This window comes from Bos taurus, chromosome 15 (assembly GCF_002263795.3).
Source record: "Bos taurus isolate L1 Dominette 01449 registration number 42190680 breed Hereford chromosome 15, ARS-UCD2.0, whole genome shotgun sequence".
Lineage (NCBI taxonomy): Eukaryota > Metazoa > Chordata > Mammalia > Artiodactyla > Bovidae > Bos > Bos taurus.
In genome coordinates, this window is record NC_037342.1 from 61,460,049 (window position 1) to 61,471,443 (window position 11,395).

An 11,395-nucleotide genomic window follows, 5' to 3' on the forward strand; every position below is an offset into this window, starting at 1 on the left:
CTACCGCACAATTGCACTCATCTCACATGCTAGTAAAGTAATGCTCAAAATTCTCCAAGCCAGGCTTCAGTAACACGTGAACTGTGAACTTCCAGATGTTCAAGCTGGTTTTAGAAAAGGCAGAGGAACCAGAGATCAAATTGCCAACATCTGCTGGATCATCAAAAAAGCAAGAGAGTTCCAGAAAAGCATCTATTTCTGCTTTATTGACTATGCTAAAGCCTTTGACTGTTTGGATCACAATAAACTGTGAAAAAGTCTGAAAGAGATGGGAACACCAGACCACCTGATCTGCCTCCTCAGAAATCTGTATGCAGGTCAGGAAGCAACAGTTAGAACTGGACATGGAACAACAGATTGGTTCCAAATAGGAAAAGGAGGACGTCAAGGCTGTATATTGTCACCCTGCTTATTTAACTTATATGCAGAGTACATCATGAGAAATGCTGGGCTGGATGAAGCTCAAGCTGGAATCAAGATTGCTGGGAGAAATATCAATAACCTCAGATATGTAGATGACACCACCCTAATGACAGAAAGTGAAGAACTAAACAGCCTGTTGATGAAAGTCAAAGAGGAGAGTGAAAAGTTGGCTTAAAGCTCAACATTCAGAAAACGAAGATGATGCCATCTGGTCCCATCACTTCATGGCAAATAGATGGGGAAACAGTGGAACCAGTGGCAGACTTTATTTTTTGGGGCTCCAAGATCACTGCAGATGGTGATTGTAGCCATGAAATTAAAAGACGCTTACTCCTTGGAAGGAAAGTTATGACCAACCTGGACAGCATATTAAAAAGCAGAGACATTACTTTCCCAGCAAAGGTCCATTCTAGTCAAGGCTATGGTTTTTCCAGTAGTCATGTATGGATGTGAGAGTTGGACTATAAAGAAAGCTGAGCACCGAAGAATTGATGCTTTTGAACTGTGGTGTTGGAAAAGACTCGAGAGTCCCTTGGACTGCAAGGAGATCCAACTAGTCCATCCTAAAGGAAATCAGTCCTGAATATTCATTGGAAGGGCTGATGTTCAAGCTGAAACTCCAATACTTTGGCCACCTGATGCAAATAGCTGACTCATTTGAAAAGACCCTGATGCTGGGAAAGATTGGAGGCAGGAATAGAAGGGGACAACAGAGGATGTGATGGTTGGATGGCATCACTGACTCAATGGACATGAGTTTGAGTAAACTCCAGGAGTTGGTGATGGACAGGGAGGCCTGGCATGCTGCAGTCCATGGGGTTACAAAGAGTCAGACATGACTGAGTGACTGAACTGAACTTAACTTGTGGTAACTCATTAAGGCATCAATATGAAACTAATATACTCAGCCATTTCTATTTTCTTGCCTCTGCCAATACTGACTGGGGGCTTTTCTTTACCCATATGCTCCTTTGCTTTAACCCTATGCAGAAAAGGAATGCAAAGGTCTCCTCTGCTCTCAGATCACAATACTTAGGAGATTCTGTTATCTTGTCCCCTTGATGGCATCATATTGGGACCTTGCCTAAGCTTATGCTTTTTACTTTCCCTGTTAAGCTCTTTTCTTTTTCCATCTTTCATCAGCTCTGGACTGGGGAAAGAATGCAACTTTGGCCGATTATGTATTCTTCAAAATCTACTAGCTTTGCCAAGAAATCTGACTCATTAGCTCTATTTTCCCTTCCCTAATGCAGGAAGCCTAGACTACCTAAGCAGTCTCTTGGCTGGAAGAAGTATCCAGAAATTAAAAACAAAAGAACACCAGTTAGTGGATTAAATCATTATCTTATTGAAATATCAGCTAGTTATTATTTAAATAAAGCTTTGTTGAATTCAAAAGTTTTCATTGTCAATATAGTTCATCTGAGACTGTGTGTGTGTGTGTGTGTGTTCCCATACAACAGATGTAGATGAACATGCACACACTCATGAAAATGAAAGAAAGGGAGAAGAAGTACAGATAGAGGAAGGCAGAAGGATGATAAGAGGCAGGAGGAAATATGAGAAGTGAAAACGAAACAGGACAGAGAGAGGGAATCAAGTCATCTATCAATGACCTGCTGAGAAGCTGGCCGGAGATGCTTGTGTCAGAAGAAGGAGAAAATCAGAACCAGATAACTCCCTCCTGGGGATGGAGAGACTCCTGGGTCTCCTCTAGGGAGCCATGACTTCCTCTCATTGCCAAATCTCATGAATGCCTTGATTTTCATCTTTTCATCCAGATTTTCTACCTCTCTTCATTTACTTTCTGCACCATGAGATTCTTGCATTTATTTTCATCATGAAAATTTTCTGGGTGTTACCTTGGAATTTCATGACATTTGTCAACATTCGGCAAACACTTTTTGAGCATCTTTTTTTATGTGCCAGTGCAGTGGAGATGAGACAAGCTAATTTACTGAGTCAAGTGAACAAAGGTAATTTTTTCCCTAGTAAATATATATAAAGATCAGAAATAATAGAAATGGATCAGAGTGGACTAGGGCCATTTATCTCAGTTTTCTCCCCATATTCAAAGAACTCATAGCTCTTTAAAAAAGAAAATTATGAGCTACTTATACTGTAAGATAGAAGGGAAATATTTGCATACATTCTATATTTAATATATAAAATGTTCTCTCACCAAACTGATGGTGTATTATTATTATCATCCTTCCAGTATTACAATTAAGGAAACTGAATCTCAAAGAAATTAAATACTTTGACCAAGTCTTTTGAAGTAGACGTTGGATCCCAGATCTCTTAACTCCAAATCCCATAATTATTTTGTTATACCATCTTACTGTACCACTTACCAGATTACTAAATAACTGTGAATTATATTCCAAATTGCATTTTATTTTCATTTTGCAAGCTGTTGAAGCCATGCAGTTCATTCAATAGCCATTATGTATTTGGTAGCAATTTTTTTTTTTAATAGAGAATAGAGCTTTAGAATTAGTTTTAAAGAGCCTGAAAGTGAAAGCTGCACTTTCAGTGAAAATCAGTCAAGTCTGAATCTTTGCAACCCCATGGACTGGACTATATAGTACCTGGAATCCTCCAGGCCAGAATACTGGAGTGCGTAGCCTTTCCCATCTCCAGGGGGTCTTCTCAATCCAGGGATCAAACCCAGGTCTCCATCATTGCAGGCATTAGAATTAGAAATATTCCAGAAGAGTTCACCTTTTCACATTTAATTGATAACAAATGCTCTCTTTTATTGGGTGGAAGGATATTTTCAAAGTCTCAGGATGCATTCTTCCAGTATGCAAAAGTGTGGATCATCTTACATCAGAAGATAAATTCCAAACCTATCATCAAAGAAAAGATAAAATAGCCTGCTGAGACTGGGCTGAAGAGCAAACACTCATAAAATAGTTGCCTAATTTCACCCTCCATTATGAAGGAAGGATTATGCTGAAGAAAGGAAAATTTTTGGAGAAAAAAATTTGTCCTTAAAATTTTTGCAGGTTGACCTGTAGTGTCAGAAAATAAAAAAATAAAATTAAAAACCTGGTGAGCACTGGCATCACAGGATAGGCAAAAGAAGGGAAGACACAAAATAGCCTAAGGAACATCATCATGGCCTAAGAGGACAAGGCTGACTGGAAGAATAAGAGGTGAAAATCTGATGAGGGCTATTTTCAGTTCAGTTCAGTTCAGTTCAGTCACTCAGTCGTGTCCGACTCTTTGCGACCCCATGAATCGCAGCACGCCTGGCCTCCCTGTCCATCACCAACTCCCAGAGTTCACTGAATTTAGTTAGTTATAAACTTAGAGACAGAAACAGAATAAAATGGTTGGATTTGATATTGCCTGTGACCTCATTTGGTTCTGAAATTCTATGATTCTCACCTAGAAAGAATTCAGACACAAGACTCTGATTTATGTTACCCAGTTATCAATTTACCATACTATTTGTATTTGAGGACAGCAAGTGAGGAAACATGATCCTCATTTTTGAAACCACGGAGGAAACAAGATAGATAACTTGAGCTCTTTACATAAACCAGAGAGAATTCTGAAATGTGGTTTTATTTCTTTCTCTAGTGGATGGTAGGACTGTCTCTTTTCCAGTGCTGGTAAGTTATCTAGGTAGCGACCAGGGACTGCAGTCAGTGGCTCTGACTGCCCCTTTTCTTTTTTCTGTCAGAAGGGAAATGATGACATGTTTCACTCAGCATCTGGTGACAGCCCAAGACACGAAGAGGGACCGTGTGTTTCTGGATCCCTGTGGGTTGAGTCCTTGGAGTCGTTGGGAAGCCAGACTACCATGTTGGGAAGCATGGAAGATTTTTATGAGGTAAACTGACAGGTAAGTTTCAATAAACTGAAAGAGAGACTCTTGTGTGCTATTAAAATTTTCCTTTGAAATAACAGTCAGTTTTGTTATCTAGTGTACAGTTGCTTCCGATTTGATTCACAAACAGTAGTTAAGATGGTAAAGAATCTGCCTGCAATACCGGAGACCTGGGTTCGATCCCTGGGTCAGGAAGATCCCCTGGAGAAGGAAACGTCAATCCATTCCTGTGGACAGAGGAGCCTGGTGGGCTACACTCCATAGGGTCACAAAGAGTTGGACTCAACTGAAGAGACTGAGCATGCATGCATATTTGATTTACAATGTTGTATTAGTTTCTGGAGTATAGCAAAATGATTCAGTTATATATATATATATTCTTTTTCATATTCTTTTCCATTATGGTTTATTAAAAGATACTGAATGTAGTTCCCTGCGCTACACAGTAGGACCTTGTTGTTTATCTGGTTTATATATGGTTATCTACTAATCCAAGACTCTGAATTTATCCCTACTTCATCCCCTTTCCCTTTTGGTAACCATAAGTTTGTTTCTATGTCTGTGGGTCTGTTTCTGTTTTATAAATAAGTTCACTTGTATCATATTTTAGATTCCACATATTAGTGATATTGTATAGTATTTGTCTTATCTCTTTCTGACTTACTTCACTTAGTATGATAATATCTATGTTTATTCATGTTGTTACAAATGCCAGTATTTCATTCTTTTTTATGGCCGAGTAGTATTCCATTGTTTATATATCCACTACATCCTTTTAGCCATGTCTATCAGTGGACATTCAGGTTGCTTCCATAGCTTGACTATTATAAATAGTGCTGCTCTGAACATTGGGGTGCATGTATCTTTTCAAATTATAGTTTTGTTCAGATATATGTCAAGGAGTAAGATTGCTGGATCATATGGTAACTCTAATTTTAGTTTTTTAAGGTGCCTCCATACCATATCCATATTGGCTGTACAAATTTACATTCCCACCAGCAGTGTAGGCGAGTTCCCTTTTCTCCACATCCTTTCCAGCATTTATTGTTTATAGATTTTTTGATGATGGGCACTCTGACCAATATGAGGTGATACCTCATAGTGGCTTTGATTTGCATTTCTCTAATAATTAGTGATGTCGAGCATCTTTCATGTGCCTATTGGCCATCTGTATGTCTTCTTTGGAGAAATATCTATTTAGGTTTTCTGCCCATTTTTATCTTTGTGTTATTGAAGTGTATGAACTGTCTATAATTTTTGGAAATTAATCCCTTGTCAGTTACAACATTTGCAAATATTTTCTCTCAGTCCGTAGGTTGTTTTTTCATTTTGCTTAATGTTTCATTTTCTGTGCAAAAGTTTATGAGTTTGATTAGGTCTCATTTGTTTACTTTTGGTTTTATTTCTATTGTCTTGGGAGATTGACCTAAGAAAACATTGCTATGATTTATGTCAGAGAATGTTTTGCCTATGTTCTCTTCTAGGAATTATATGGTACCATGTGTTATATTTAAGTCTTCCAATCATTTTGAGTTTATTTTTTGCACATGTTGTGAGGGTGTGTTCTAACTTCATTGATTCGCCTGTGGCTGTCCAACTTGCCTAACACCACTTGCTGAAAAAACTGTCTTTTTCTGCATTGTATATTCATGCCTTCTTTGTCAAAGATTAATTGACCATAGGTGTGTGGGTTTACTGCTGAACTGTCTGTTCTGTACCATTGATCCATATGTCTGTTTTTGTGCCAATACCACGTTGTTTGAATTGCTGTGCTTTGTAATATTGTCTAAAGTCTTGGAAGATTATGCTTCCAGTTTTCTTCTTTTTCTCATGATTGCCTTGGCATTCTGGGTCTTTTGTGGTTTCATACAAATTTTAGCATTATTTCTTCTAGTTCTGTTTCAAAATTCATGGTAATTTGATAGAGATCACATTAAATCTGTAAATTGCTTTGGGTAGTATGCACATTTTAACGATATTAATTCTGTCAATCCAAAAGCTTGGGATATCTTTCCATTTTATTGAATCATCTTCAATTCCCATTATCAGTGTTTATCAACAGTCAAGTCCTTTACCTCCTTGATAAAGTTTATTCCTAAGTATTTTGTTTTCTATTTTGATGCAATTTTGAAAGGATTGCTTTTTTTTTTACTTTCCCTTTCCTTGCTAGTGTAAAGATATGCAATAGATTTCTGTATGTTAATCTTGTATCATGTGAAATTACTGAATTCATTTATCAGTTCTAGTAGTTTTTATGTGGAGTCTTTAGAGTTTTCTATATATAGTATATCATTTGCATATAATGACAATTTCACCTATTCTCTTCCAATTTGGTCATCTTTTATTTACTTTTCTTGTCTTATTGCCATGGCTAAGACTTTCAATACTATGTTGTATAAAAGTTGTGAGTGGGTATCCTTGTCTTATTCCAGATTCTAGTAGGAAGGCTTTCAGCTTTTCATTGTTGAGTATTTTGAGTATTATGTTAGCTGCAGGTAAATTGGGTGGTTTATAAATAAGAAATGTTTATTTCTCACAGTTCTGGAGGCTGGGAGGTTCAGTATCATGGTGCTGGCAGATTTGGTGAGTGATGAGGGCCCACTTTCTAGAAAACTGTAAATTTACATTGTGGAAGGTGCTAAACCTGGGGTTTCTTTTATAAGGGCACTAATATGATTTAAAAGCACTCCACCTTCATCACCTAGGCACTTCCTCAAAGTCCCTACCTCTTAATACAATCACATTGTGCTTATGAATGTGAATTTAGTATATGAATTTGGGGGGATACATTTAGTTTATATCAAAGAGTAAGTTATTAGCATAGTGACAGAAATTCTGGAAAAAGTTTACCAGTCCTCTCTCTGGCAGGGTTGCAGAATGACTGACATGGACTTAGGGAATATCTGCCTTCAGTTTTTCTTTCACCAGAAAAATCACAACAACTATATTTTATGACTGTGTTATTATAAAGACAAATATAATCCAGGTTGGGTTGATTATTATGCATTCATTGTTATTATATTCATCTCTTCTGATTTTTAAAAGAAATTAAAATGAAAAGATTTCATGGACCTTTAAACATACTTGAGACCCCAGGCACTATGCCTACTGGATACCAGCCCTGATGTTGGAAACACCTTCTTGTTTTTCCCAATGATGTTCAAAGACTCAACCCAGGCTCTGCCCATCCATGAAACCATCCTGGTCCTCCCTGTGGGACTTTTTTTCAATTTACATTGCCATATGTAAAATAGATAGCCAACGGGAATTAGCTCTATGTCTCAGGAAACTCAAACAGCGGCTCTGTATCAACCTAGAAGGGTGGGATGGGGAGGGAGATGGGAAGGAGGTACAAGAGGGAGGGGACATATGTCATACGTATACCTATGGCTGATTCATGTTGAGGTCGACAGAAAAAAACAAAATTTTGTAAAGCAATTGTCATTCAATTAAAAAATAAATTTATAAAAATATTCTTGTCTAACTCATTTTGCAATTCGTATATTCCACATTCTGTTATCATTTATCTCTTATGTATGAGTCTTTTTATTCCAAGTAGATTGTAGCTTGCTCAAGGGCAGTGGCCATATTTTATGCCTCTTCTCCTCTTTGGCACTTACCATGTTCAGTAATAGTTACCATTTATCGAATACATGCTATGTGCCTGGCATGGTTTTGTTATATAGGTGGCATAATCCTCCCTTTACAGATAAGGAAAATGAAGTGCAGGAAAGAAAAGTGGCTTGCTCCAGGCTTCCCATCCAGACTCAGAATTGCAATTTAAATTTCTCTGGGAAAACCAAACCAGCCATCTTTCTGTTCAATGCCACTGCTTCTACATGTGAACAGTGACGATGATGATAAGGAAGATTAATCTGGAGAGTTTTTTTCTTAAGTGAAAAAACAAATGAAATCAAAGTAAAACTTAGCAGGTGTTTCATTTCTGTGTATTAGAGCAAATTTAAAGGTAATATGTTTCAGATCTCTTTCATCGTTAACTTGAAATCTTTGTTCTAAATGTTTTGAACAAGAAGAGGGAGCTACTTATCATAGTATTTGTGATGGGTAACTTATTTCTGGTATAAAGGAATCCCTCACTTCAGATGGTGAAGATTTCACTGTTGCATCTTCTTTTTACATTTTTAATAGAGATCAAGAAAAAGTACTTTCTTCTGAAGGAGGACATGCTCAAGCACTACTTCTTTTTTCTGTATGTCATGATCATGTTCCATATTCAGTCGATGTTGGGCAGTTTCAGAGGTAGGCCAAATAACATCTATTCAGTGATTCCAAATCTGGAGTAATACTAGTTATTCATTGACAAATCCACACCAATATATTCATATCTGATATGCTTTCATAACAGTTCAGAGAGCAGCCTATAATTTTGTCACTTTCTCATGGCGTCCTGTAGCAATCACTGAGTAGTTAGTCACGTTCTCTTTTTAGATATGAATATTTTCCTACCACAGCTTCAAGTGGGAGTAGATTTGAATTGTGTGCTACAGTTTGTCGATCTGAAATCTTCTCTGTCTAAAATTGAGAAATTATAGAAACCTAGAAGAGAAAACAATTATTTTCGCATATGCAAAGCTTAGTATCTTGGAAATATTATGAGTTCTGGATCCCAGCGCATCTGGTCTTAGAACCTGCCTCCAGCACTTAAAGCTGGTGTGGCCTCAGAAGTCACTTAATTCTGTTTGCTTATCTATAAAACAGACAATAAAAGTATATACCTTTACAAGTTAATTGCAAGAGTAAGAAATTACCTATGAAAAATACTTAGCATAGTACCTAGTATGTAGTAGGTGCTTAATAAATGCTAGCTTATTTATATTGGTATTATTGTTACCATCTCTGAATGATGCTGAAGGACCAATTAGGGAAGTTAAAATAAAAAATGCTCTTGAATTTATTCACTTGGGCCCTGAGATGGGATTAGCTTTTTATGTCGCTGAAATAGCCAGGGAAATGTAAGTGCAAAATCACATTAAAATGTTTCATGCAGGGAAAAATAAGTGGTCCCCTAACTTGATTTTTCTCATTTATTTTTCCAGCAAGCATTAAACCATAATCAGACTCTTAGAACTGGGAACATCTCATGGCAATTAGAGGTTCATGTGTAACTACTGAGGTCTTTAGGGAAAGAGATGCTATCAACACACCAGCCCACCTCTCCTCTGCAATCTAAAGCTCTCTTTGTTACACTGAGCATTTTGTAACACAATTTTACTATCCTGAAATGAAACTCATAAATTAAACCTATCTGTGCAAAGAATGCTTTAAATGCCTTAATTATAATATGAAGGAAAATTAAAAGAAAAGTGATAAATAATAAAATAATATAAAATGCTTGGACTTAATGAAATCTTCAGATGCTTGTGCTTATAAATAGAATCACCTTGATTATGATAACTATAGATATGGATTGACACAGGTGGCTGAATTGGTAACTCAAATACCAAGAAATATGTGGCGTCATCGATGTTATTTTCTGAAATGGTGAATAACTCTTGATAAAGTTCCAAAAAAGGTGAAGTACAATCTTTCTTTGATTCATGTGGGGATTGCATTCCTGGCAAATTCAGTGTACATTAAAATTCTGCAAAAATGTTTCATATTATATGTAACATGAGGTTAGGCTCTAAACCAAGAGAGTTTCGTACGAGTTTTCCATTGACATGAATGTCTGAAGGGACATTCCAAACTTGTACAGAACTTGGGGCAAATTTTCAGTATGCAGAATTGGCCTGCCTGTTACAGAATATCTAGCATCCTTGGCTCTTTATCATTTATAGGCCAGTAGTACCCACTACTCAATGGGACCTGGTACCAAAATATCTCCATTGCTTTTTGAAAGCATCCCCTAGGGGGCGGTCCTGCCACCACTGAGAACACTGTTTTAGTCATGCTAAGTACCTGCAGTTCTCTGAACTGCCAGCCTTTGCTTATTCTCTTCTGTCTGCAAGAGATGTTCTTCCTCTACTTGGCATCACTACTATTCAGTCATCCCTAAGGACTCACCTCAGGTGTCTCTCAACCAGGAAATCCTCTGTAAAGCTCCAGTTACTCCTTCGTGTTACCATAGACCCTCTGTTTAGGATTCCTATGAATTTGATTGTACTTTATTGTCAATTTTCATTTCTGTTTTCCAACATTATTGGAAGAGCTCCTGAGGATCAATCAAACTATTTATTTATCTTTTATTTACTTATTTTAAAAATCTATTTCTTTATCCTTAGTGCCTGACTCATGACTTCCACATGTGAAGTATAGGTGAATGGACACATGTTTGAAAGGACTAACAAATAAATAATAATGTTTTTACCAAATGTCTATTATCTACTTTTCTAAGGTACCATGATTTGGTTCTGGAGGATACAAAATTAGACCCTGTTTTCAAGATGTTTGTGGTCAAAGTGAGGACTTACATCACCCATGGTCATTTTCAAACACGGGGTAAGCTATAGCAGGCTAATGAGATAAGGGTTGAAAGTAATTTACATGATACCATCTACTTTATTTGGAATTAGTGGAGAAAAAAGGCTTTTTGTAAAGCCTTGAGTTTAAGAGTCATTAGAGTTATTTCAGGTGGGCTAGCTAGGTTATTCTGATATGGTGCAGAACAGCGGAGAATTGTTTTTAAATAGCAGTTTTCATACTTGGGGTATTTCAAAGTACTTTAAGATGCTTTACAAAGTAATGAGTTAACTATGTATGCGAGAAACTATGTATGCTAATGGGAGAAAGCTATTATGCTCTTGACAGTAGCTCAAACGGGACCGAGGAAATTAGAGGCAGTTTTATTGATATTGGCCAGGATTTGGGATTAATCCTTGCTCCTTTTGAAAATTGCCAGGGGATCTTTAAATTGCACTTGGATGGCCACTGTGTTTAATAAGATTGTTTTCAGGACCTGAAACTCAACCAAAAAGTTTTTGCATTGACATTCTACAAATAAAGCACATTTGGAGACAGCATATTTTTTTTTAATAATGAATTTGGATAATGGAAGATTTTCATAGAAGAAGAAGCAGGGGAAAAAAGAATCCCCATGACCCTTCCTTAGCTTTTGGAAGTAACCTCATTGGAGGGTCTGAAATATTCAGATAAATGTGTTCCAATTTTGCC

General features: G+C 37.0%; 1 long non-coding RNA gene across 1 annotated transcript; it reads left to right on the plus strand.

The window, feature by feature from the left end:
• Positions 1 to 3,815: 3,815 nt before the first annotated feature.
• On the plus strand, positions 3,816 to 10,717 carry LOC132342286 (uncharacterized). The gene is made up of 3 exons (XR_009490602.1): positions 3,816 to 4,046; positions 4,118 to 4,279; positions 10,620 to 10,717. It is a non-coding gene; the product is annotated as an uncharacterized lncRNA (long non-coding RNA).
• The last annotated feature ends 678 nt before the right edge of the window (positions 10,718 to 11,395 follow it).